Genomic DNA, 23,429 nt, shown 5'->3' on the forward strand with positions numbered 1-23,429 from the left:
GAAGTGGCTTGACTAAACTAGGAAAGATCTTCAACATTCCAGAACAAGAGCAATTGAATGCGACATATTACTAGTCCGTTTTCAAGGAATGTGGTGAGCGAAGGCTCAATTGGCAGCCGAGTGAGGCGAGCCAAAGGAGATGCTTTGTCTTCCTAGGTGGGTGTCAGACTTGGCAGCGGTCCCGGCTAAGGTAATGAGAAAACGTGAGCGTCCCTGGGTGGGCTCGAACCACCAACCTTTCGGTTAACAGCCGAACGCGCCAACCGATTGCGCCACAGAGACCACACATGGAGCGTGCTTGAACTGGCCCGAAGGAGAAATGAAAGATCAACTCAAGGTGCCTAAAAAGCTTCCCAATTGCACATTTGTAGAGATGAGGGATTGCCTTCTTTCTAAAAGGGAGAGACGCGGGCTAAAAAGCCCTTCCTTCGAGCCGGAATTGAACCAGCGACCTAAGGATTGTTACTTCATCTACTACAGTCCTCCGCTCTACCAGCTGAGCTATCGAAGGGAACACAGATGGGTGTGGTAACACATGAGCCCTTGAATGCAAAGCCAGTGCTGAACACTTTGCATTTGACCTTCTAGGTTGAGGTATTGCTTGATGCCGCCTCGGCCGATAAGGGCAGATGCCTAGGCAGACGTTATGTGGGAGGCTACGGCTTGACGTATTGCAAAGAGAGAAAAGGGTTTGTAAAGAGCCAGCGCATTTTGTTGTGATCCTCCAAAGTCCCGGCAAAAATGGTGATGTACCCTGTGCCTTGACAGCAAGTGAGCAGAATAGTACTTGGAAGCACATTGAGTTTAGCCAAAGGAATTGTGGCGAAAGCTAGGAAAGAGTGGTCAGAGCCTGCTAGCTGCAAGAGGCCTCAAAGCAGCAGAGTGTGGTAGCCCGGCTAGCTCAGTCGGTAGAGCATGAGACTCTTAATCTCAGGGTCGTGGGTTCGAGCCCCACGTTGGGCGTGCCTTTTTTTGGCCGAGTCAAAGGCCTTTGCAAAAGGTGTCAGTATCTCCAGTTCCTTCAAGCGCACTGCACAATCACACCTTTACCATATCTACTGGCTTGGCTTCCTTTCTCTCCACCAATGGGGAAATATTTCTAGCTCATCTTCCTAGAGGTGACTTGGTACGCCAGCAAATGGACCTTGCGCAGCAGGGGGTCTGTGGAGTCAATGTCATGGATGGCCTTAGTTCTACACAGCCAGCAGCATGCTTGCTGCACAGCCTTGCGTTGGTGGTATAGTGGTGAGCATAGCTGCCTTCCAAGCAGTTGACCCGGGTTCGATTCCCGGCCAACGCAGTCTTCTTCTTCTTTGCGCCCTTGACAAAAGAGCACAGGGCCAAAGCTCCTTCAACAAAGCTCCTAAGATGTCTTGCCTTAGTGACAACAGTGCAAATATTCCGCCGCATCCCAACAGGCTCCGGCCTCATGCTTTAACTCGCTCAAGGAGTACAGCATTATCCAGGGACAAGGTTCAGGCATTTCAAACACCGATTCACAAACAATCAACTCTGGCACACACAGCATTGCTAAGTAGCTGGCTACCATTCCAACACCCTCAAATGGCAAGATAACTGGCAGCATTTTGAAGAATGCTAAAGAATTTCTCAACGAGGAATGTAGACTGAAGTCGGAGACAGAAGAAACAAGCATGTCCCATGATGTCATAGGCCTTTTCACTTGGATACGCTTTGCGGAGGCTATTGACATTGTGGGAAACATCTGAAATAAGGGAAGACTCTTGACAGCCAAAAAGAACTAAAGCTTGACCAAGTGCATTCATTGCTGGCCCTTTGACTCAAGCAAGCCCATTTCAAGTACCCCAATGACTTTTACAGACAGAAACACGCCGCTGCCATGGGATCACTTGTATTTCCCATTGTAGCTAACCTGTGCATGGAGCAGCTGGACAAGAGAGACTTGAATTGTTCCATGGGGAAAAGACCAAGTCGTTTGTTAAGGCATGTGGATTATACTTGGCTGGAGAGTAGAGCATCAGAAACACAAGCTTTTAGTGAACGCATCAAGTCAGCGGACCAATACATCAAGTGTACACGGGAAGAGGCACTGAATAGCAAATGACCCCTTTTGGACGGCGTCTTACAAGGCAAGGAAGGGGCTGACTTGGGCAGGGAGGTCTCCAGGATACCTACCCACACAGACCGCTATCTGCCTTTTGACTCACACCACCCACTGGAACACAAGCTGGGGGTTCTTAGGACTCTGCAATATATCCGGCTGACATGGTAGCAACAAAAAGAGTCTAAAGACAAAAGAACACAGATGTAACGCCACCCTTGCCAGGGACGCTGGCATGTTTGCCCCGGTTTCCCTTTACTTCGCCCCGCAGCCAGGCACAGTGTATTTCTTCAGCCACATACACACACGCGCAAACGCTCCTTGTCTTCAATGACCGCACTTGGGGATGTTTGTTTTTGGAGTTTTCTTGTAGAGCTGGGGATAGGGATGGGGAATTGTAGTGGGATACTGCAAAATTAGAACTTTTCACACTGAGGACATCTAGCTGATCTCTTAGTTAAGCGGTATTGACGTCCTGACCGGTTTCAGGCCCTCAGGTCGACCCACCTGGGGCCGCATAGCAGCCTGCTCCAGGCGAGGCAGCCTGCCTCCAGCCCAACTGTTCGGCCCTCTCCCAGGAAAGACGCTGAGCCCATGTGCTGGCAGAACATACATGCCACTCCCAGCATGCGACTGGAATGCCCCCCCTTGCAAATGGCCAGGGCTGTATCCATATTCATGCTGTTCGTTTGCCTAGCCCCCACCCATGTTCTGGAAAGCTCTCACAGCTTCCCGAAGGCGGGAAGAACTCTGACAAACTCAAACAACATCAGAGAATCATCAGCAGACCTGAGTAATCCATCGCAGCACTCTGTTAAGCACAATACCACACTGAATTTACCTGACAGCCTTTCTGGTAAGCAGAGGCCAACTATACAAATCCTAGCACATGACTAGGAGGGTGCTACCGGGACATCTCAGGAGGGCTTTGAAAGCTTGTGGCTACCCAGACTGGGTCTTGGTTAAAACCTCCGCAAGCTCAGGAAAACAAACTGGGGAGAAGCAGAACACTTGGAGAAATATAGTCATCCCGTATGGAACTGGAGTGTCGGAAAAACTCAGAAGGATCTTTAAGAAACATTGCATCCCTGTGTAGTTCAAGGCCAGCAATACACTGGGACACAAGCTTGTCCAGCCACACTATCTGTCTTCCACATTATTAACACCTCTCTCCAGGCGATTTGACAACAATTGACGCCTTTAGCCAGGTCAATCTAGGCACTATTAGCTATGCAGGCTTCCTGACACCCAACAAGGGGATGATGTAACTTGAAAAAGGGCGCCTCCACAATTCTCACACCTCCCCTCCTGTTCCTGGACAATCAACATCTACACATTCCATGGTAATTGGACTAAGGCCTCTTCAGGTGTGAATAGAAATGCTGGGGTTTGTTCCTGAGAGTCAGCGGAAGCGAAGAAGTGGCTTGACTAAACTAGGAAAGATCTTCAACATTCCAGAACAAGAGCAATTGAATGCGACATATTACTAGTCCGTTTTCAAGGAATGTGGTGAGCGAAGGCTCAATTGGCAGCCGTGTGAGGCGAGCCAAAGGAGATGCTTTGTCTTCCTAGGTGGGTGTCAGACTTGGCAGCGGTCCCGGCTAAGGTAATGAGAAAACGTGAGCATCCCTGGGTGGGCTCGAACCACCAACCTTTCGGTTAACAGCCGAACGCGCTAACCGATTGCGCCACAGAGACCACACATGGAGCGTGCTTGAACTGGCCCGAAGGAGAAATGAAAGATCAACTCAAGGTGCCTAAAAAGCTTCCCAATTGCACATTTGTAGAGATGAGGGATTGCCTTCTTTCTAAAAGGGAGAGACGCGGGCTAAAAAGCCCTTCCTTCGAGCCGGAATTGAACCAGCGACCTAAGGATTGCTACTTCATCTACTACAGTCCTCCGCTCTACCAGCTGAGCTATCGAAGGGAACTCAGATGGGTGTGGTAACACATGAGCCCTTGAATGCAAAGCCAGTGCTGAACACTTTGCATTTGACCTTCTAGGTTGAGGTATTGCTTGATGCCGCCTCGGCCGATAAGGGCAGATGCCTAGGCAGACGTTATGTGGGAGGCTACGGCTTGACGTATTGCAAAGAGAGAAAAGGGTTTGTAAAGAGCCAGCGCATTTTGTTGTGATCCTCCAAAGTCCCGGCAAAAATGGTGATGTACCCTGTGCCTTGACAGCAAGTGAGCAGAATAGTACTTGGAAGCACATTGAGTTTAGCCAAAGGAATTGTGGCGAAAGCTAGGAAAGAGTGGTCAGAGCCTGCTAGCTGCAAGAGGCCTCAAAGCAGCAGAGTGTGGTAGCCCGGCTAGCTCAGTCGGTAGAGCATGAGACTCTTAATCTCAGGGTCGTGGGTTCGTGCCCCATGTTGGGCGTTCCCTTTTTTGGCCGAGTCAAAGGCCTTTGCAAAAGGTGTCAGTATCTCCAGTTCCTTCAAGCGCACTGCACAATCACACCTTTACCATATCTACTGGCTTGGCTTCCTTTCTCTCCACCAATGGGGAAATATTTCTAGCTCATCTTCCTAGAGGTGACTTGGTACGCCAGCAAATGGACCTTGCGCAGCAGGGGGTCTGTGGAGTCAATGTCATGGATGGCCTTAGTTCTACACAGCCAGCAGCATGCTTGCTGCACAGCCTTGCTGCACAGCCTTGCGTTGGTGGTATAGTGGTGAGCATAGCTGCCTTCCAAGCAGTTGACCCGGGTTCGATTCCCGGCCAACGCAGTCTTCTTCTTCTTTGCGCCCTTGACAAAAGAGCACAGGGCCAAAGCTCCTTCAACAAAGCTCCTAAGATGTCTTGCCTTAGTGACAACAGTGCAAATATTCCGCCGCATCCCAACAGGCTCCGGCCTCATGCTTTAACTCGCTCAAGGAGTACAGCATTATCCAGGGACAAGGTTCAGGCATTTCAAACACCGATTCACAAACAATCAACTCTGGCACACACAGCATTGCTAAGTAGCTGGCTACCATTCCAACACCCTCAAATGGCAAGATAACTGGCAGCATTTTGAAGAATGCTAAAGAATTTCTCAACGAGGAATGTAGACTGAAGTCGGAGACAGAAGAAACAAGCATGTCCCATGATGTCATAGGCCTTTTCACTTGGATACGCTTTGCGGAGGCTATTGACATTGTGGGAAACATCTGAAATGAGGGAAGACTCTTGACAGCCAAAAAGAACTAAAGCTTGACCAAGTGCATTCATTGCTGGCCCTTTGACTCAAGCAAGCCCATTTCAAGTACTCCAATGACTTTTACAGACAGAAACACGCCGCTGCCATGGGATCACTTGTATTTCCCATTGTAGCTAACCTGTGCATGGAGCAGCTGGACAAGAGAGACTTGAATTGTTCCATGGGGAAAAGACCAAGTCGTTTGTTAAGGCATGTGAATTATACTTGGCTGGAGAGTAGAGCATCAGAAACACAAGCTTTTATTGAACGCATCAAGTCAGCGGACCAATACATCAAGTGTACACGGGAAGAGGCACTGAATAGCAAATGACCCCTTTTGGACGGCGTCTTACAAGGCAAGGAAGGGGCTGACTTGGGCAGGGAGGTCTCCAGGATACCTACCCACACAGACCGCTATCTGCCTTTTGACTCACACCACCCACTGGAACACAAGCTGGGGGTTCTTAGGACTCTGCAATATATCCGGCTGACATGGTAGCAACAAAAAGAGTCTAAAGACAAAAGAACACAGATGTAACGCCACCCTTGCCAGGGACGCTGGCATGTTTGCCCCGGTTTCCCTTTACTTCGCCCCGCAGCCAGGCACAGTGTATTTCTTCAGCCACATACACACACGTGCAAACGCTCCTTGTCTTCAATGACCGCACTTGGGGATGTTTGTTTTTGGAGTTTTCTTGTAGAGCTGGGGATAGGGATGGGGAATTGTAGTGGGATACTGCAAAATTAGAACTTTTCACACTGAGGACATCTAGCTGATCTCTTAGTTAAGCGGTATTGACGTCCTGACCGGTTTCAGGCCCTCAGGTCGACCCACCTGGGGCCGCATAGCAGCCTGCTCCAGGCGAGGCAGCCTGCCTCCAGCCCAACTGTTCGGCCCTCTCCCAGGAAAGACGCTGAGCCCATGTGCTGGCAGAACATACATGCCACTCCCAGCATGCGACTGGAATGCCCCCCCTTGCAAATGGCCAGGGCTGTATCCATATTCATGCTGTCCGTTTGCCTAGCCCCCACCCATGTTCTGGAAAGCTCTCACAGCTTCCCGAAGGCGGGAAGAACTCTGACAAACTCAAACAACATCAGAGAATCATCAGCAGACCTGAGTAATCCATCGCAGCACTCTGTTAAGCAGAATACCACACTGAATTTACCTGACAGCCTCTCTGGTAAGCAGAGGCCAACTATACAAATCCTAGCACATGACTAGGAGGGTGCTACCGGGACATCTCAGGAGGGCTTTGAAAGCTTGTGGCTACCCAGACTGGGTCTTGGTTAAAACCTCCGCAAGCTCAGGAAAACAAACTGGGGAGAAGCAGAACACTTGGAGAAATATAGTCATCCCGTATGGAACTGGAGTGTCGGAAAAACTCAGAAGGATCTTTAAGAAACATTGCATCCCTGTGTAGTTCAAGGCCAGCAATACACTGGGACACAAGCTTGTCCAGCCACACTATCTGTCTTCCACATTATTAACACCTCTCTCCAGGCGATTTGACAACAATTGACGCCTTTAGCAAGGTCAATCTAGGCACTATTAGCTATGCAGGCTTCCTGACACCCAACAAGGGGATGATGTAACTTGAAAAAGGGCGCCTCCACAATTCTCACACCTCCCCTCCTGTTCCTGGACAATCAACATCTACACATTCCATGGTAATTGGACTAAGGCCTCTTCAGGTGTGAATAGAAATGCTGGGGTTTGTTCCTGAGAGTCAGCGGAAGCGAAGAAGTGGCTTGACTAAACTAGGAAAGATCTTCAACATTCCAGAACAAGAGCAATTGAATGCGACATATTACTAGTCCGTTTTCAAGGAATGTGGTGAGCGAAGGCTCAATTGGCAGCCGTGTGAGGCGAGCCAAAGGAGACGCTTTGTCTTCCTAGGTGGGTGTCAGACTTGGCAGCGGTCCCGGCTAAGGTAATGAGAAAACGTGAGCGTCCCTGGGTGGGCTCAAACCACCAACCTTTCGGTTAACAGCCGAACGCGCTAACCGATTGCGCCACAGAGACCACACATGGAGCGTGCTTGAACTGGCCCGAAGGAGAAATGAAAGATCAACTCAAGGTGCCTAAAAAGCTTCCCAATTGCACATTTGTAGAGATGAGGGATTGCCTTCTTTCTAAAAGGGAGAGACGCGGGCTAAAAAGCCCTTCCTTCGAGCCGGAATTGAACCAGCGACCTAAGGAATGCTACTTCATCTACTACAGTCCTCCGCTCTACCAGCTGAGCTATCGAAGGGAACTCAGATGGGTGTGGTAACACATGAGCCCTTGAATGCAAAGCCAGTGCTGAACACTTTGCATTTGACCTTCTAGGTTGAGGTATTGCTTGATGCCGCCTCGGCCGATAAGGGCAGATGCCTAGGCAGACGTTATGTGGGAGGCTACGGCTTGACGTATTGCAAAGAGAGAAAAGGGTTTGTAAAGAGCCAGCGCATTTTGTTGTGATCCTCCAAAGTCCCGGCAAAAATGGTGATGTACCCTGTGCCTTGACAGCAAGTGAGCAGAATAGTACTTGCAAGCACATTGAGTTTAGCCAAAGGAATTGTGGCGAAAGCTAGGAAAGAGTGGTCAGAGCCTGCTAGCTGCAAGAGGCCTCAAAGCAGCAGAGTGTGGTAGCCCGGCTAGCTCAGTCGGTAGAGCATGAGACTCTTAATCTCAGGGTCGTGGGTTCGAGCCCCACGTTGGGCGTGCCTTTTTTTGGCCGAGTCAAAGGCCTTTGCAAAAGGTGTCAGTATCTCCAGTTCCTTCAAGCGCACTGCACAATCACACCTTTACCATATCTACTGGCTTGGCTTCCTTTCTCTCCACCAATGGGGAAATATTTCTAGCTCATCTTCCTAGAGGTGACTTGGTACGCCAGCAAATGGACCTTGCGCAGCAGGGGGTCTGTGGAGTCAATGTCATGGATGGCCTTAGTTCTACACAGCCAGCAGCATGCTTGCTGCACAGCCTTGCGTTGGTGGTATAGTGGTGAGCATAGCTGCCTTCCAAGCAGTTGACCCGGGTTCGATTCCCGGCCAACGCAGTCTTCTTCTTCTTCTTTGCGCCCTTGACAAAAGAGCACAGGGCCAAAGCTCCTTCAACAAAGCTCCTAAGATGTCTTGCCTTAGTGACAACAGTGCAAATATTCCGCCGCATCCCAACAGGCTCCGGCCTCATGCTTTAACTCGCTCAAGGAGTACAGCATTATCCAGGGACAAGGTTCAGGCATTTCAAACACCGATTCACAAACAATCAACTCTGGCACACACAGCATTGCTAAGTAGCTGGCTACCATTCCAACACCCTCAAATGGCAAGATAACTGGCAGCATTTTGAAGAATGCTAAAGAATTTCTCAACGAGGAATGTAGACTGAAGTCGGAGACAGAAGAAACAAGCATGTCCCATGATGTCATAGGCCTTTTCACTTGGATACGCTTTGCGGAGGCTATTGACATTGTGGGAAACATCTGAAATGAGGGAAGACTCTTGACAGCCAAAAAGAACTAAAGCTTGACCAAGTGCATTCATTGCTGGCCCTTTGACTCAAGCAAGCCCATTTCAAGTACCCCAATGACTTTTACAGACAGAAACACGCCGCTGCCATGGGATCACTTGTATTTCCCATTGTAGCTAACCTGTGCATGGAGCAGCTGGACAAGAGAGACTTGAATTGTTCCATGGGGAAAAGACCAAGTCGTTTGTTAAGGCATGTGGATTATACTTGGCTGGAGAGTAGAGCATCAGAAACACAAGCTTTTAGTGAACGCATCAAGTCAGCGGACCAATACATCAAGTGTACACGGGAAGAGGCACTGAATAGCAAATGACCCCTTTTGGACGGCGTCTTACAAGGCAAGGAAGGGGCTGACTTGGGCAGGGAGGTCTCCAGGATACCTACCCACACAGACCGCTATCTGCCTTTTGACTCACACCACCCACTGGAACACAAGCTGGGGGTTCTTAGGACTCTGCAATATATCCGGCTGACATGGTAGCAACAAAAAGAGTCTAAAGACAAAAGAACACAGATGTAACGCCACCCTTGCCAGGGACGCTGGCATGTTTGCCCCGGTTTCCCTTTACTTCGCCCCGCAGCCAGGCACAGTGTATTTCTTCAGCCACATACACACACGCGCAAACGCTCCTTGTCTTCAATGACCGCACTTGGGGATGTTTGTTTTTGGAGTTTTCTTGTAGAGCTGGGGATAGGGATGGGGAATTGTAGTGGGATACTGCAAAATTAGAACTTTTCACACTGAGGACATCTAGCTGATCTCTTAGTTAAGCGGTATTGACGTCCTGACCGGTTTCAGGCCCTCAGGTCGACCCACCTGGGGCCGCATAGCAGCCTGCTCCAGGCGAGGCAGCCTGCCTCCAGCCCAACTGTTCGGCCCTCTCCCAGGAAAGACGCTGAGCCCATGTGCTGGCAGAACATACATGCCACTCCCAGCATGCGACTGGAATGCCCCCCCTTGCAAATGGCCAGGGCTGTATCCATATTCATGCTGTCCGTTTGCCTAGCCCCCACCCATGTTCTGGAAAGCTCTCACAGCTTCCCGAAGGCGGGAAGAACTCTGACAAACTCAAACAACATCAGAGAATCATCAGCAGACCTGACTAATCCATCGCAGCACTCTGTTAAGCAGAATACCACACTGAATTTACCTGACAGCCTCTCTGGTAAGCAGAGGCCAACTATACAAATCCTAGCACATGACTAGGAGGGTGCTACCGGGACATCTCAGGAGGGCTTTGAAAGCTTGTGGCTACCCAGACTGGGTCTTGGTTAAAACCTCCGCAAGCTCAGGAAAACAAACTGGGGAGAAGCAGAACACTTGGAGAAATATAGTCATCCCGTATGGAACTGGAGTGTCGGAAAAACTCAGAAGGATCTTTAAGAAACATTGCATCCCTGTGTAGTTCAAGGCCAGCAATACACTGGGACACAAGCTTGTCCAGCCACACTATCTGTCTTCCACATTATTAACACCTCTCTCCAGGCGATTTGACAACAATTGACGCCTTTAGCCAGGTCAATCTAGGCACTATTAGCTATGCAGGCTTCCTGACACCCAACAAGGGGATGATGTAACTTGAAAAAGGGCGCCTCCACAATTCTCACACCTCCCCTCCTGTTCCTGGACAATCAACATCTACACATTCCATGGTAATTGGACTAAGGCCTCTTCAGGTGTGAATAGAAATGCTGGGGTTTGTTCCTGAGAGTCAGCGGAAGCGAAGAAGTGGCTTGACTAAACTAGGAAAGATCTTCAACATTCCAGAACAAGAGCAATTGAATGCGACATATTACTAGTCCGTTTTCAAGGAATGTGGTGAGCGAAGGCTCAATTGGCAGCCGTGTGAGGCGAGCCAAAGGAGATGCTTTGTCTTCCTAGGTGGGTGTCAGACTTGGCAGCGGTCCCGGCTAAGGTAATGAGAAAACGTGAGCGTCACTGGGTGGGCTCGAACCACCAACCTTTCGGTTAACAGCCGAGCGCGCTAACCGATTGCGCCACAGAGACCACACATGGAGCGTGCTTGAACTGGCCCGAAGGAGAAATGAAAGATCAACTCAAGGTGCCTAAAAAGCTTCCCAATTGCACATTTGTAGAGATGAGGGATTGCCTTCTTTCTAAAAGGGAGAGACGCGGGCTAAAAAGCCCTTCCTTCGAGCCGGAATTGAACCAGCGACCTAAGGATTCGCTACTTCATCTACTACAGTCCTCCGCTCGACCAGCTGAGCTATCGAAGGGAACTCAGATGGGTGTGGTAACACATGAGCCCTTGAATGCAAAGCCAGTGCTGAACACTTTGCATTTGACCTTCTAGGTTGAGGTATTGCTTGATGCCGCCTCGGCCGATAAGGGCAGATGCCTAGGCAGACGTTATGTGGGAGGCTACGGCTTGACGTATTGCAAAGAGAGAAAAGGGTTTGTAAAGAGCCAGCGCATTTTGTTGTGATCCTCCAAAGTCCCGGCAAAAATGGTGATGTACCCTGTGCCTTGACAGCAAGTGAGCAGAATAGTACTTGGAAGCACATTGAGTTTAGCCAAAGGAATTGTGGCGAAAGCTAGGAAAGAGTGGTCAGAGCCTGCTAGCTGCAAGAGGCCTCAAAGCAGCAGAGTGTGGTAGCCCGGCTAGCTCAGTCGGTAGAGCATGAGACTCTTAATCTCAGGGTCGTGGGTTCGAGCCCCACGTTGGGCGTGCCTTTTTTTGGCCGAGTCAAAGGCCTTTGCAAAAGGTGTCAGTATCTCCAGTTCCTTCAAGCGCACTGCACAATCACACCTTTACCATATCTACTGGCTTGGCTTCCTTTCTCTCCACCAATGGGGAAATATTTCTAGCTCATCTTCCTAGAGGTGACTTGGTACGCCAGCAAATGGACCTTGCGCAGCAGGGGGTCTGTGGAGTCAATGTCATGGATGGCCTTAGTTCTACACAGCCAGCAGCATGCTTGCTGCACAGCCTTGCGTTGGTGGTATAGTGGTGAGCATAGCTGCCTTCCAAGCAGTTGACCCGGGTTCGATTCCCGGCCAACGCGGTCTTCTTCTTCTTCTTTGCGCCCTTGACAAAAGAGCACAGGGCCAAAGCTCCTTCAACAAAGCTCCTAAGATGTCTTGCCTTAGTGACAACAGTGCAAATATTCCGCCGCATCCCAACAGGCTCCGGCCTCATGCTTTAACTCGCTCAAGGAGTACAGCATTATCCAGGGACAAGGTTCAGGCATTTCAAACACCGATTCACAAACAATCAACTCTGGCACACACAGCATTGCTAAGTAGCTGGCTACCATTCCAACACCCTCAAATGGCAAGATAACTGGCAGCATTTTGAAGAATGCTAAAGAATTTCTCAACGAGGAATGTAGACTGAAGTCGGAGACAGAAGAAACAAGCATGTCCCATGATGTCATAGGCCTTTTCACTTGGATACGCTTTGCGGAGGCTATTGACATTGTGGGAAACATCTGAAATGAGGGAAGACTCTTGACAGCCAAAAAGAACTAAAGCTTGACCAAGTGCATTCATTGCTGGCCCTTTGACTCAAGCAAGCCCATTTCAAGTACCCCAATGACTTTTACAGACAGAAACACGCCGCTGCCATGGGATCACTTGTATTTCCCATTGTAGCTAACCTGTGCATGGAGCAGCTGGACAAGAGAGACTTGAATTGTTCCATGGGGAAAAGACCAAGTCGTTTGTTAAGGCATGTGGATTATACTTGGCTGGAGAGTAGAGCATCAGAAACACAAGCTTTTAGTGAACGCATCAAGTCAGCGGACCAATACATCAAGTGTACACGGGAAGAGGCACTGAATAGCAAATGACCCCTTTTGGACGGCGTCTTACAAGGCAAGGAAGGGGCTGACTTGGGCAGGGAGGTCTCCAGGATACCTACCCACACAGACCGCTATCTGCCTTTTGACTCACACCACCCACTGGAACACAAGCTGGGGGTTCTTAGGACTCTGCAATATATCCGGCTGACATGGTAGCAACAAAAAGAGTCTAAAGACAAAAGAACACAGATGTAACGCCACCCTTGCCAGGGACGCTGGCATGTTTGCCCCGGTTTCCCTTTACTTCGCCCCGCAGCCAGGCACAGTGTATTTCTTCAGCCACATACACACACGCGCAAACGCTCCTTGTCTTCAATGACCGCACTTGGGGATGTTTGTTTTTGGAGTTTTCTTGTAGAGCTGGGGATAGGGATGGGGAATTGTAGTGGGATACTGCAAAATTAGAACTTTTCACACTGAGGACATCTAGCTGATCTCTTAGTTAAGCGGTATTGACGTCCTGACCGGTTTCAGGCCCTCAGGTCGACCCACCTGGGGCCGCATAGCAGCCTGCTCCAGGCGAGGCAGCCTGCCTCCAGCCCAACTGTTCGGCCCTCTCCCAGGAAAGACGCTGAGCCCATGTGCTGGCAGAACATACATGCCACTCCCAGCATGCGACTGGAATGCCCCCCCTTGCAAATGGCCAGGGCTGTATCCATATTCATGCTGTCCGTTTGCCTAGCCCCCACCCATGTTCTGGAAAGCTCTCACAGCTTCCCGAAGGCGGGAAGAACTCTGACAAACTCAAACAACATCAGAGAATCATCAGCAGACCTGAGTAATCCATCGCAGCACTCTGTTAAGCAGAATACCACACTGAATTTACCTGACAGCCTCTCTGGTAAGCAGAGGCCAACTATACAAATCCTAGCACATGACTAGGAGGGTGCTACCGGGACATCTCAGGAGGGCTTTGAAAGCTTGTGGCTACCCAGACTGGGTCTTGGTTAAAACCTCCGCAAGCTCAGGAAAACAAACTGGGGAGAAGCAGAACACTTGGAGAAATATAGTCATCCCGTATGGAACTGGAGTGTCGGAAAAACTCAGAAGGATCTTTAAGAAACATTGCATCCCTGTGTAGTTCAAGGCCAGCAATACACTGGGACACAAGCTTGTCCAGCCACACTATCTGTCTTCCACATTATTAACACCTCTCTCCAGGCGATTTGACAACAATTGACGCCTTTAGCCAGGTCAATCTAGGCACTATTAGCTATGCAGGCTTCCTGACACCCAACAAGGGGATGATGTAACTTGAAAAAGGGCGCCTCCACAATTCTCACACCTCCCCTCCTGTTCCTGGACAATCAACATCTACACATTCCATGGTAATTGGACTAAGGCCTCTTCAGGTGTGAATAGAAATGCTGGGGTTTGTTCCTGAGAGTCAGCGGAAGCGAAGAAGTGGCTTGACTAAACTAGGAAAGATCTTCAACATTCCAGAACAAGAGCAATTGAATGCGACATATTACTAGTCCGTTTTCAAGGAATGTGGTGAGCGAAGGCTCAATTGGCAGCCGTGTGAGGCGAGCCAAAGGAGATGCTTTGTCTTCCTAGGTGGGTGTCAGACTTGGCAGCGGTCCCGGCTAAGGTAATGAGAAAACGTGAGCGTCACTGGGTGGGCTCGAACCACCAACCTTTCGGTTAACAGCCGAGCGCGCTAACCGATTGCGCCACAGAGACCACACATGGAGCGTGCTTGAACTGGCCCGAAGGAGAAATGAAAGATCAACTCAAGGTGCCTAAAAAGCTTCCCAATTGCACATTTGTAGAGATGAGGGATTGCCTTCTTTCTAAAAGGGAGAGACGCGGGCTAAAAAGCCCTTCCTTCGAGCCGGAATTGAACCAGCGACCTAAGGATTCGCTACTTCATCTACTACAGTCCTCCGCTCGACCAGCTGAGCTATCGAAGGGAACTCAGATGGGTGTGGTAACACATGAGCCCTTGAATGCAAAGCCAGTGCTGAACACTTTGCATTTGACCTTCTAGGTTGAGGTATTGCTTGATGCCGCCTCGGCCGATAAGGGCAGATGCCTAGGCAGACGTTATGTGGGAGGCTACGGCTTGACGTATTGCACAGAGAGAAAAGGGTTTGTAAAGAGCCAGCGCATTTTGTTGTGATCCTCCAAAGTCCCGGCAAAAATGGTGATGTACCCTGTGCCTTGACAGCAAGTGAGCAGAATAGTACTTGGAAGCACATTGAGTTTAGCCAAAGGAATTGTGGCGAAAGCTAGGAAAGAGTGGTCAGAGCCTGCTAGCTGCAAGAGGCCTCAAAGCAGCAGAGTGTGGTAGCCCGGCTAGCTCAGTCGGTAGAGCATGAGACTCTTAATCTCAGGGTCGTGGGTTCGAGCCCCACGTTGGGCGTGCCTTTTTTTGGCCGAGTCAAAGGCCTTTGCAAAAGGTGTCAGTATCTCCAGTTCCTTCAAGCGCACTGCACAATCACACCTTTACCATATCTACTGGCTTGGCTTCCTTTCTCTCCACCAATGGGGAAATATTTCTAGCTCATCTTCCTAGAGGTGACTTGGTATGCCAGCAAATGGACCTTGCGCAGCAGGGGGTCTGTGGAGTCAATGTCATGGATGGCCTTAGTTCTACACAGCCAGCAGCATGCTTGCTGCACAGCCTTGCGTTGGTGGTATAGTGGTGAGCATAGCTGCCTTCCAAGCAGTTGACCCGGGTTCGATTCCCGGCCAACGCAGTCTTCTTCTTCTTTGCGCCCTTGACAAAAGAGCACAGGGCCAAAGCTCCTTCAACAAAGCTCCTAAGATGTCTTGCCTTAGTGACAACAGTGCAAATATTCCGCCGCATCCCAACAGGCTCCGGCCTCATGCTTTAACTCGCTCAAGGAGTACAGCATTATCCAGGGACAAGGTTCAGGCATTTCAAACACCGATTCACAAACAATCAACTCTGGCACACACAGCATTGCTAAGTAGCTGGCTACCATTCCAACACCCTCAAATGGCAAGATAACTGGCAGCATTTTGAAGAATGCTAAAGAATTTCTCAACGAGGAATGTAGACTGAAGTCGGAGACAGAAGAAACAAGCATGTCCCATGATGTCATAGGCCTTTTCACTTGGATACGCTTTGCGGAGGCTATTGACATTGTGGGAAACATCTGAAATGAGGGAAGACTCTTGACAGCCAAAAAGAACTAAAGCTTGACCAAGTGCATTCATTGCTGGCCCTTTGACTCAAGCAAGCCCATTTCAAGTACCCCAATGACTTTTACAGACAGAAACACGCCGCTGCCATGGGATCACTTGTATTTCCCATTGTAGCTAACCTGTGCATGGAGCAGCTGGACAAGAGAGACTTGAATTGTTCCATGGGGAAAAGACCAAGTCGTTTGTTAAGGCATGTGGATTATACTTGGCTGGAGAGTAGAGCATCAGAAACACAAGCTTTTAGTGAACGCATCAAGTCAGCGGACCAATACATCAAGTGTACACGGGAAGAGGCACTGAATAGCAAATGACCCCTTTTGGACGGCGTCTTACAAGGCAAGGAAGGGGCTGACTTGGGCAGGGAGGTCTCCAGGATACCTACCCACACAGACCGCTATCTGCCTTTTGACTCACACCACCCACTGGAACACAAGCTGGGGGTTCTTAGGACTCTGCAATATATCCGGCTGACATGGTAGCAACAAAAAGAGTCTAAAGACAAAAGAACACAGATGTAACGCCACCCTTGCCAGGGACGCTGGCATGTTTGCCCCGGTTTCCCTTTACTTCGCCCCGCAGCCAGGCACAGTGTATTTCTTCAGCCACATACACACACGCGCAAACGCTCCTTGTCTTCAATGACCGCACTTGGGGATGTTTGTTTTTGGAGTTTTCTTGTAGAGCTGGGGATAGGGATGGGGAATTGTAGTGGGATACTGCAAAATTAGAACTTTTCACACTGAGGACATCTAGCTGATCTCTTAGTTAAGCGGTATTGACGTCCTGACCGGTTTCAGGCCCTCAGGTCGACCCACCTGGGGCCGCATAGCAGCCTGCTCCAGGCGAGGCAGCCTGCCTCCAGCCCAACTGTTCGGCCCTCTCCCAGGAAAGACGCTGAGCCCATGTGCTGGCAGAACATACATGCCACTCCCAGCATGCGACTGGAATGCCCCCCCTTGCAAATGGCCAGGGCTGTATCCATATTCATGCTGTCCGTTTGCCTAGCCCCCACCCATGTTCTGGAAAGCTCTCACAGCTTCCCGAAGGCGGGAAGAACTCTGACAAACTCAAACAACATCAGAGAATCATCAGCAGACCTGAGTAATCCATCGCAGCACTCTGTTAAGCAGAATACCACACTGAATTTACCTGACAGCCTCTCTGGTAAGCAGAGGCCAACTATACAAATCCTAGCACATGACTAGGAGGGTGCTACCGGGACATCTCAGGAGGGCTTTGAAAGCTTGTGGCTACCCAGACTGGGTCTTGGTTAAAACCTCCGCAAGCTCAGGAAAACAAACTGGGGAGAAGCAGAACACTTGGAGAAATATAGTCATCCCGTATGGAACTGGAGTGTCGGAAAAACTCAGAAGGATCTTTAAGAAACATTGCATCCCTGTGTAGTTCAAGGCCAGCAATACACTGGGACACAAGCTTGTCCAGCCACACTATCTGTCTTCCACATTATTAACACCTCTCTCCAGGCGATTTGACAACAATTGACGCCTTTAGCCAGGTCAATCTAGGCACTATTAGCTATGCAGGCTTCCTGACACCCAACAAGGGGATGATGTAACTTGAAAAAGGGCGCCTCCACAATTCTCACACCTCCCCTCCTGTTCCTGGACAATCAACATCTACACATTCCATGGTAATTGGACTAAGGCCTCTTCAGGTGTGAATAGAAATGCTGGGGTTTGTTCCTGAGAGTCAGCGGAAGCGAAGAAGTGGCTTGACTAAACTAGGAAAGATCTTCAACATTCCAGAACAAGAGCAATTGAATGCGACATATTACTAGTCCGTTTTCAAGGAATGTGGTGAGCGAAGGCTCAATTGGCAGCCGTGTGAGGCGAGCCAAAGGAGATGCTTTGTCTTCCTAGGTGGGTGTCAGACTTGGCAGCGGTCCCGGCTAAGGTAATGAGAAAACGTGAGCGTCCCTGGGTGGGCTCGAACCACCAACCTTTCGGTTAACAGCCGAACGCGCTAACCGATTGCGCCACAGAGACCACACATGGAGCGTGCTTGAACTGGCCCGAAGGAGAAATGAAAGATCAACTCAAGGTGCCTAAAAAGCTTCCCAATTGCACATTTGTAGAGATGAGGGATTGCCTTCTTTCTAAAAGGGAGAGAAGCGGGCTAAAAAGCCCTTCCATCGAGCCGGAATTGAACCAGCGACCTAAGGAATGCTACTTCATCTACTACAGTCCTCCGCTCTACCAGCTGAGCTATCGAAGGGAACTCAGATGGGTGTGGTAACACATGAGCCCTTGAATGCAAAGCCAGTGCTGAACACTTTGCATTTGACCTTCTAGGTTGAGGTATTGCTTGATGCCGCCTCGGCCGATAAGGGCAGATGCCTAGGCAGACGTTATGTGGGAGGCTACGGCTTGACGTATTGCAAAGAGAGAAAAGGGTTTGTAAAGAGCCAGCGCATTTTGTTGTGATCCTCCAAAGTCCCGGCAAAAATGGTGATGTACCCTGTGCCTTGACAGCAAGTGAGCAGAATAGTACTTGGAAGCACATTGAGTTTAGCCAAAGGAATTGTGGCGAAAGCTAGGAAAGAGTGGTCAGAGCCTGCTAGCTGCAAGAGGCCTCAAAGCAGCAGAGTGTGGTAGCCCGGCTAGCTCAGTCGGTAGAGCATGAGACTCTTAATCTCAGGGTCGTGGGTTCGAGCCCCACGTTGGGCGTGCCTTTTTTTGGCCGAGTCAAAGGCCTTTGCAAAAGGTGTCAGTATCTCCAGTTCCTTCAAGCGCACTGCACAATCACACCTTTACCATATCTACTGGCTTGGCTTCCTTTCTCTCCACCAATGGGGAAATATTTCTAGCTCATCTTCCTAGAGGTGACTTGGTACGCCAGCAAATGGACCTTGCGCAGCAGGGGGTCTGTGGAGTCAATGTCATGGATGGCCTTAGTTCTACACAGCCAGCAGCATGCTTGCTGCACAGCCTTGCGTTGGTGGTATAGTGGTGAGCATAGCTGCCTTCCAAGCAGTTGACCCGGGTTCGATTCCCGGCCAACGCAGTCTTCTTCTTCTTTGCGCCCTTGACAAAAGAGCACAGGGCCAAAGCTCCTTCAACAAAGCTCCTAAGATGTCTTGCCTTAGTGACAACAGTGCAAATATTCCGCCGCATCCCAACAGGCTCCGGCCTCATGCTTTCACTCGCTCAAGGAGTACAGCATTATCCAGGGACAAGGTTCAGGCATTTCAAACACCGATTCACAAACAATCAACTCTGGCACACACAGCATTGCTAAGTAGCTGGCTACCATTCCAACACCCTCAAATGGCAAGATAACTGGCAGCATTTTGAAGAATGCTAAAGAATTTCTCAACGAGGAATGTAGACTGAAGTCGGAGACAGAAGAAACAAGCATGTCCCATGATGTCATAGGCCTTTTCACTTGGATACGCTTTGCGGAGGCTATTGACATTGTGGGAAACATCTGAAATGAGGGAAGACTCTTGACAGCCAAAAAGAACTAAAGCTTGACCAAGTGCATTCATTGCTGGCCCTTTGACTCAAGCAAGCCCATTTCAAGTACCCCAATGACTTTTACAGACAGAAACACGCCGCTGCCATGGGATCACTTGTATTTCCCATTGTAGCTAACCTGTGCATGGAGCAGCTGGACAAGAGAGACTTGAATTGTTCCATGGGGAAAAGACCAAGTCGTTTGTTAAGGCATGTGGATTATACTTGGCTGGAGAGTAGAGCATCAGAAACACAAGCTTTTAGTGAACGCATCAAGTCAGCGGACCAATACATCAAGTGTACACGGGAAGAGGCACTGAATAGCAAATGACCCCTTTTGGACGGCGTCTTACAAGGCAAGGAAGGGGCTGACTTGGGCAGGGAGGTCTCCAGGATACCTACCCACACAGACCGCTATCTGCCTTTTGACTCACACCACCCACTGGAACACAAGCTGGGGGTTCTTAGGACTCTGCAATATATCCGGCTGACATGGTAGCAACAAAAAGAGTCTAAAGACAAAAGAACACAGATGTAACGCCACCCTTGCCAGGGACGCTGGCATGTTTGCCCCGGTTTCCCTTTACTTCGCCCCGCAGCCAGGCACAGTGTATTTCTTCAGCCACATACACACACGCGCAAACGCTCCTTGTCTTCAATGACCGCACTTGGGGATGTTTGTTTTTGGAGTTTTCTTGTAGAGCTGGGGATAGGGATGGGGAATTGTAGTGGGATACTGCAAAATTAGAACTTTTCACACTGAGGACATCTAGCTGATCTCTTAGTTAAGCGGTATTGACGTCCTGACCGGTTTCAGGCCCTCAGGTCGACCCACCTGGGGCCGCATAGCAGCCTGCTCCAGGCGAGGCAGCCTGCCTCCAGCCCAACTGTTCGGCCCTCTCCCAGGAAAGACGCTGAGCCCATGTGCTGGCAGAACATACATGCCACTCCCAGCATGCGACTGGAATGCCCCCCCTTGCAAATGGCCAGGGCTGTATCCATATTCATGCTGTCCGTTTGCCTAGCCCCCACCCATGTTCTGGAAAGCTCTCACAGCTTCCCGAAGGCGGGAAGAACTCTGACAAACTCAAACAACGTCAGAGAATCATCAGCAGACCTGAGTAATCCATCGCAGCACTCTGTTAAGCAGAATACCACACTGAATTTACCTGACAGCCTCTCTGGTAAGCAGAGGCCAACTATACAAATCCTAGCACATGACTAGGAGGGTGCTACCGGGACATCTCAGGAGGGCTTTGAAAGCTTGTGGCTACCCAGACTGGGTCTTGGTTAAAACCTCCGCAAGCTCAGGAAAACAAACTGGGGAGAAGCAGAACACTTGGAGAAATATAGTCATCCCGTATGGAACTGGAGTGTCGGAAAAACTCAGAAGGATCTTTAAGAAACATTGCATCCCTGTGTAGTTCAAGGCCAGCAATACACTGGGACACAAGCTTGTCCAGCCACACTATCTGTCTTCCACATTATTAACACCTCTCTCCAGGCGATTTGACAACAATTGACGCCTTTAGCCAGGTCAATCTAGGCACTATTAGCTATGCAGGCTTCCTGACACCCAACAAGGGGATGATGTAACTTGAAAAAGGGCGCCTCCACAATTCTCACACCTCCCCTCCTGTTCCTGGACAATCAACATCTACACATTCCATGGTAATTGGACTAAGGCCTCTTCAGGTGTGAATAGAAATGCTGGGGTTTGTTCCTGAGAGTCAGCGGAAGCGAAGAAGTGGCTTGACTAAACTAGGAAAGATCTTCAACATTCCAGAACAAGAGCAATTGAATGCGACATATTACTAGTCCGTTTTCAAGGAATGTGGTGAGCGAAGGCTCAATTGGCAGCCGTGTGAGGCGAGCCAAAGGAGATGCTTTGTCTTCCTAGGTGGGTGTCAGACTTGGCAGCGGTCCCGGCTAAGGTAATGAGAAAACGTGAGCGTCCCTGGGTGGGCTCGAACCACCAACCTTTCGGTTAACAGCCGAACGCGCTAACCGATTGCGCCACAGAGACCACACACGGAGCGTGCTTGAACTGGCCCGAAGGAGAAATGAAAGATCAACTCAAGGTGCCTAAAAAGCTTCCCAATTGCACATTTGTAGAGATGAGGGATTGCCTTCTTTCTAAAAGGGAGAGACGCGGGCTAAAAAGCCCTTCCTTCGAGCCGGAATTGAACCAGCGACCTAAGGATTGCTACTTCATCTACTACAGTCCTCCGCTCTACCAGCTGAGCTATCGAAGGGAACTCAGATGGGTGTGGTAACACATGAGCCCTTGAATGCAAAGCCAGTGCTGAACACTTTGCATTTGACCTTCTAGGTTGAGGTATTGCTTGATGCCGCCTCGGCCGATAAGGGCAGATGCCTAGGCAGACGTTATGTGGGAGGCTACGGCTTGACGTATTGCAAAGAGAGAAAAGGGTTTGTAAAGAGCCAGCGCATTTTGTTGTGATCCTCCAAAGTCCCGGCAAAAATGGTGATGTACCCTGTGCCTTGACAGCAAGTGAGCAGAATAGTACTTGCAAGCACATTGAGTTTAGCCAAAGGAATTGTGGCGAAAGCTAGGAAAGAGTGGTCAGAGCCTGCTAGCTGCAAGAGGCCTCAAAGCAGCAGAGTGTGGTAGCCCGGCTAGCTCAGTCGGTAGAGCATGAGACTCTTAATCTCAGGGTCGTGGGTTCGAGCCCCACGTTGGGCGTGCCTTTTTTTGGCCGAGTCAAAGGCCTTTGCAAAAGGTGTCAGTATCTCCAGTTCCTTCAAGCGCACTGCACAATCACACGTTTACCATATCTACTGGCTTGGCTTCCTTTCTCTCCACCAATGGGGAAATATTTCTAGCTCATCTTCCTAGAGGTGACTTGGTACGCCAGCAAATGGACCTTGCGCAGCAGGGGGTCTGTGGAGTCAATGTCATGGATGGCCTTAGTTCTACACAGCCAGCAGCATGCTTGCTGCACAGCCTTGCGTTGGTGGTATAGTGGTGAGCATAGCTGCCTTCCAAGCAGTTGACCCGGGTTCGATTCCCGGCCAACGCAGTCTTCTTCTTCTTTGCGCCCTTGACAAAAGAGCACAGGGCCAAAGCTCCTTCAACAAAGCTCCTAAGATGTCTTGCCTTAGTGACAACAGTGCAAATATTCCGCCGCATCCCAACAGGCTCCGGCCTCATGCTTTAACTCGCTCAAGGAGTACAGCATTATCCAGGGACAAGGTTCAGGCATTTCAAACACCGATTCACAAACAATCAACTCTGGCACACACAGCATTGCTAAGTAGCTGGCTACCATTCCAACACCCTCAAATGGCAAGATAACTGGCAGCATTTTGAAGAATGCTAAAGAATTTCTCAACGAGGAATGTAGACTGAAGTCGGAGACAGAAGAAACAAGCATGTCCCATGATGTCATAGGCCTTTTCACTTGGATACGCTTTGCGGAGGCTATTGACATTGTGGGAAACATCTGAAATGAGGGAAGACTCTTGACAGCCAAAAAGAACTAAAGCTTGACCAAGTGCATTCATTGCTGGCCCTTTGACTCAAGCAAGCCCATTTCAAGTACCCCAATGACTTTTACAGACAGAAACACGCCGCTGCCATGGGATCACTTGTATTTCCCATTGTAGCTAACCTGTGCATGGAGCAGCTGGACAAGAGAGACTTGAATTGTTCCATGGGGAAAAGACCAAGTCGTTTGTTAAGGCATGTGGATTATACTTGGCTGGAGAGTAGAGCATCAGAAACACAAGCTTTTAGTGAACGCATCAAGTCAGCGGACCAATACATCAAGTGTACACGGGAAGAGGCACTGAATAGCAAATGACCCCTTTTGGACGGCGTCTTACAAGGCAAGGAAGGGGCTGACTTGGGCAGGGAGGTCTCCAGGATACCTACCCACACAGACCGCTATCTGCCTTTTGACTCACACCACCCACTGGAACACAAGCTGGGGGTTCTTAGGACTCTGCAATATATCCGGCTGACATGGTAGCAACAAAAAGAGTCTAAAGACAAAAGAACACAGATGTAACGCCACCCTTGCCAGGGACGCTGGCATGTTTGCCCCGGTTTCCCTTTACTTCGCCCCGCAGCCAGGCACAGTGTATTTCTTCAGCCACATACACACACGCGCAAACGCTCCTTGTCTTCAATGACCGCACTTGGGGATGTTT

The 23,429-nt window shown here is 49.8% G+C and overlaps 19 non-coding genes across 19 annotated transcripts; 12 read left to right on the plus strand and 7 right to left on the minus strand.

The window, feature by feature from the left end:
- Positions 1-424: 424 nt before the first annotated feature.
- Positions 425-511, minus strand: TRNAY-GUA (transfer RNA tyrosine (anticodon GUA)). The gene is given in 2 exon segments: positions 425-460; positions 475-511. It is a non-coding gene; the product is annotated as a tRNA-Tyr (tRNA).
- A 379-nt stretch (positions 512-890) lies between these two features.
- On the plus strand, positions 891-963 carry TRNAK-CUU (transfer RNA lysine (anticodon CUU)). Its single transcript has one exon. It is a non-coding gene; the product is annotated as a tRNA-Lys (tRNA).
- A 265-nt stretch (positions 964-1,228) lies between these two features.
- Positions 1,229-1,300, plus strand: TRNAG-UCC (transfer RNA glycine (anticodon UCC)). The gene has a single exon. It is a non-coding gene; the product is annotated as a tRNA-Gly (tRNA).
- A 2,404-nt stretch (positions 1,301-3,704) lies between these two features.
- On the minus strand, positions 3,705-3,778 carry TRNAN-GUU (transfer RNA asparagine (anticodon GUU)). Its single transcript has one exon. It is a non-coding gene; the product is annotated as a tRNA-Asn (tRNA).
- A 142-nt stretch (positions 3,779-3,920) lies between these two features.
- TRNAY-GUA (transfer RNA tyrosine (anticodon GUA)) lies at positions 3,921-4,007 on the minus strand. The gene is given in 2 exon segments: positions 3,921-3,956; positions 3,971-4,007. It is a non-coding gene; the product is annotated as a tRNA-Tyr (tRNA).
- A 730-nt stretch (positions 4,008-4,737) lies between these two features.
- Positions 4,738-4,809, plus strand: TRNAG-UCC (transfer RNA glycine (anticodon UCC)). The gene has a single exon. It is a non-coding gene; the product is annotated as a tRNA-Gly (tRNA).
- A 2,620-nt stretch (positions 4,810-7,429) lies between these two features.
- On the minus strand, positions 7,430-7,516 carry TRNAY-GUA (transfer RNA tyrosine (anticodon GUA)). Its single transcript is given in 2 exon segments — positions 7,430-7,465; positions 7,480-7,516. It is a non-coding gene; the product is annotated as a tRNA-Tyr (tRNA).
- Positions 7,517-7,895: 379 nt separating this feature from the next.
- Positions 7,896-7,968, plus strand: TRNAK-CUU (transfer RNA lysine (anticodon CUU)). Its single transcript has one exon. It is a non-coding gene; the product is annotated as a tRNA-Lys (tRNA).
- Positions 7,969-8,233: 265 nt separating this feature from the next.
- Positions 8,234-8,305, plus strand: TRNAG-UCC (transfer RNA glycine (anticodon UCC)). Its single transcript has one exon. It is a non-coding gene; the product is annotated as a tRNA-Gly (tRNA).
- A 3,090-nt stretch (positions 8,306-11,395) lies between these two features.
- TRNAK-CUU (transfer RNA lysine (anticodon CUU)) lies at positions 11,396-11,468 on the plus strand. Its single transcript has one exon. It is a non-coding gene; the product is annotated as a tRNA-Lys (tRNA).
- Positions 11,469-14,895: 3,427 nt separating this feature from the next.
- TRNAK-CUU (transfer RNA lysine (anticodon CUU)) lies at positions 14,896-14,968 on the plus strand. Its single transcript has one exon. It is a non-coding gene; the product is annotated as a tRNA-Lys (tRNA).
- Positions 14,969-15,233: 265 nt separating this feature from the next.
- TRNAG-UCC (transfer RNA glycine (anticodon UCC)) lies at positions 15,234-15,305 on the plus strand. The gene has a single exon. It is a non-coding gene; the product is annotated as a tRNA-Gly (tRNA).
- Positions 15,306-17,709: 2,404 nt separating this feature from the next.
- TRNAN-GUU (transfer RNA asparagine (anticodon GUU)) lies at positions 17,710-17,783 on the minus strand. Its single transcript has one exon. It is a non-coding gene; the product is annotated as a tRNA-Asn (tRNA).
- A 608-nt stretch (positions 17,784-18,391) lies between these two features.
- TRNAK-CUU (transfer RNA lysine (anticodon CUU)) lies at positions 18,392-18,464 on the plus strand. The gene has a single exon. It is a non-coding gene; the product is annotated as a tRNA-Lys (tRNA).
- Positions 18,465-18,729: 265 nt separating this feature from the next.
- Positions 18,730-18,801, plus strand: TRNAG-UCC (transfer RNA glycine (anticodon UCC)). The gene has a single exon. It is a non-coding gene; the product is annotated as a tRNA-Gly (tRNA).
- A 2,404-nt stretch (positions 18,802-21,205) lies between these two features.
- Positions 21,206-21,279, minus strand: TRNAN-GUU (transfer RNA asparagine (anticodon GUU)). Its single transcript has one exon. It is a non-coding gene; the product is annotated as a tRNA-Asn (tRNA).
- Positions 21,280-21,421: 142 nt separating this feature from the next.
- On the minus strand, positions 21,422-21,508 carry TRNAY-GUA (transfer RNA tyrosine (anticodon GUA)). The gene is given in 2 exon segments: positions 21,422-21,457; positions 21,472-21,508. It is a non-coding gene; the product is annotated as a tRNA-Tyr (tRNA).
- A 379-nt stretch (positions 21,509-21,887) lies between these two features.
- TRNAK-CUU (transfer RNA lysine (anticodon CUU)) lies at positions 21,888-21,960 on the plus strand. The gene has a single exon. It is a non-coding gene; the product is annotated as a tRNA-Lys (tRNA).
- Positions 21,961-22,225: 265 nt separating this feature from the next.
- Positions 22,226-22,297, plus strand: TRNAG-UCC (transfer RNA glycine (anticodon UCC)). Its single transcript has one exon. It is a non-coding gene; the product is annotated as a tRNA-Gly (tRNA).
- Positions 22,298-23,429: the final 1,132 nt, after the last annotated feature.

This window comes from Staurois parvus, unplaced genomic scaffold (genome assembly GCF_062004578.1).
Source record: "Staurois parvus isolate SC_StPar_1 unplaced genomic scaffold, SC_StPar_1.0 ptg001130l, whole genome shotgun sequence".
Classification (NCBI taxonomy): Eukaryota; Metazoa; Chordata; class Amphibia; order Anura; family Ranidae; genus Staurois; species Staurois parvus.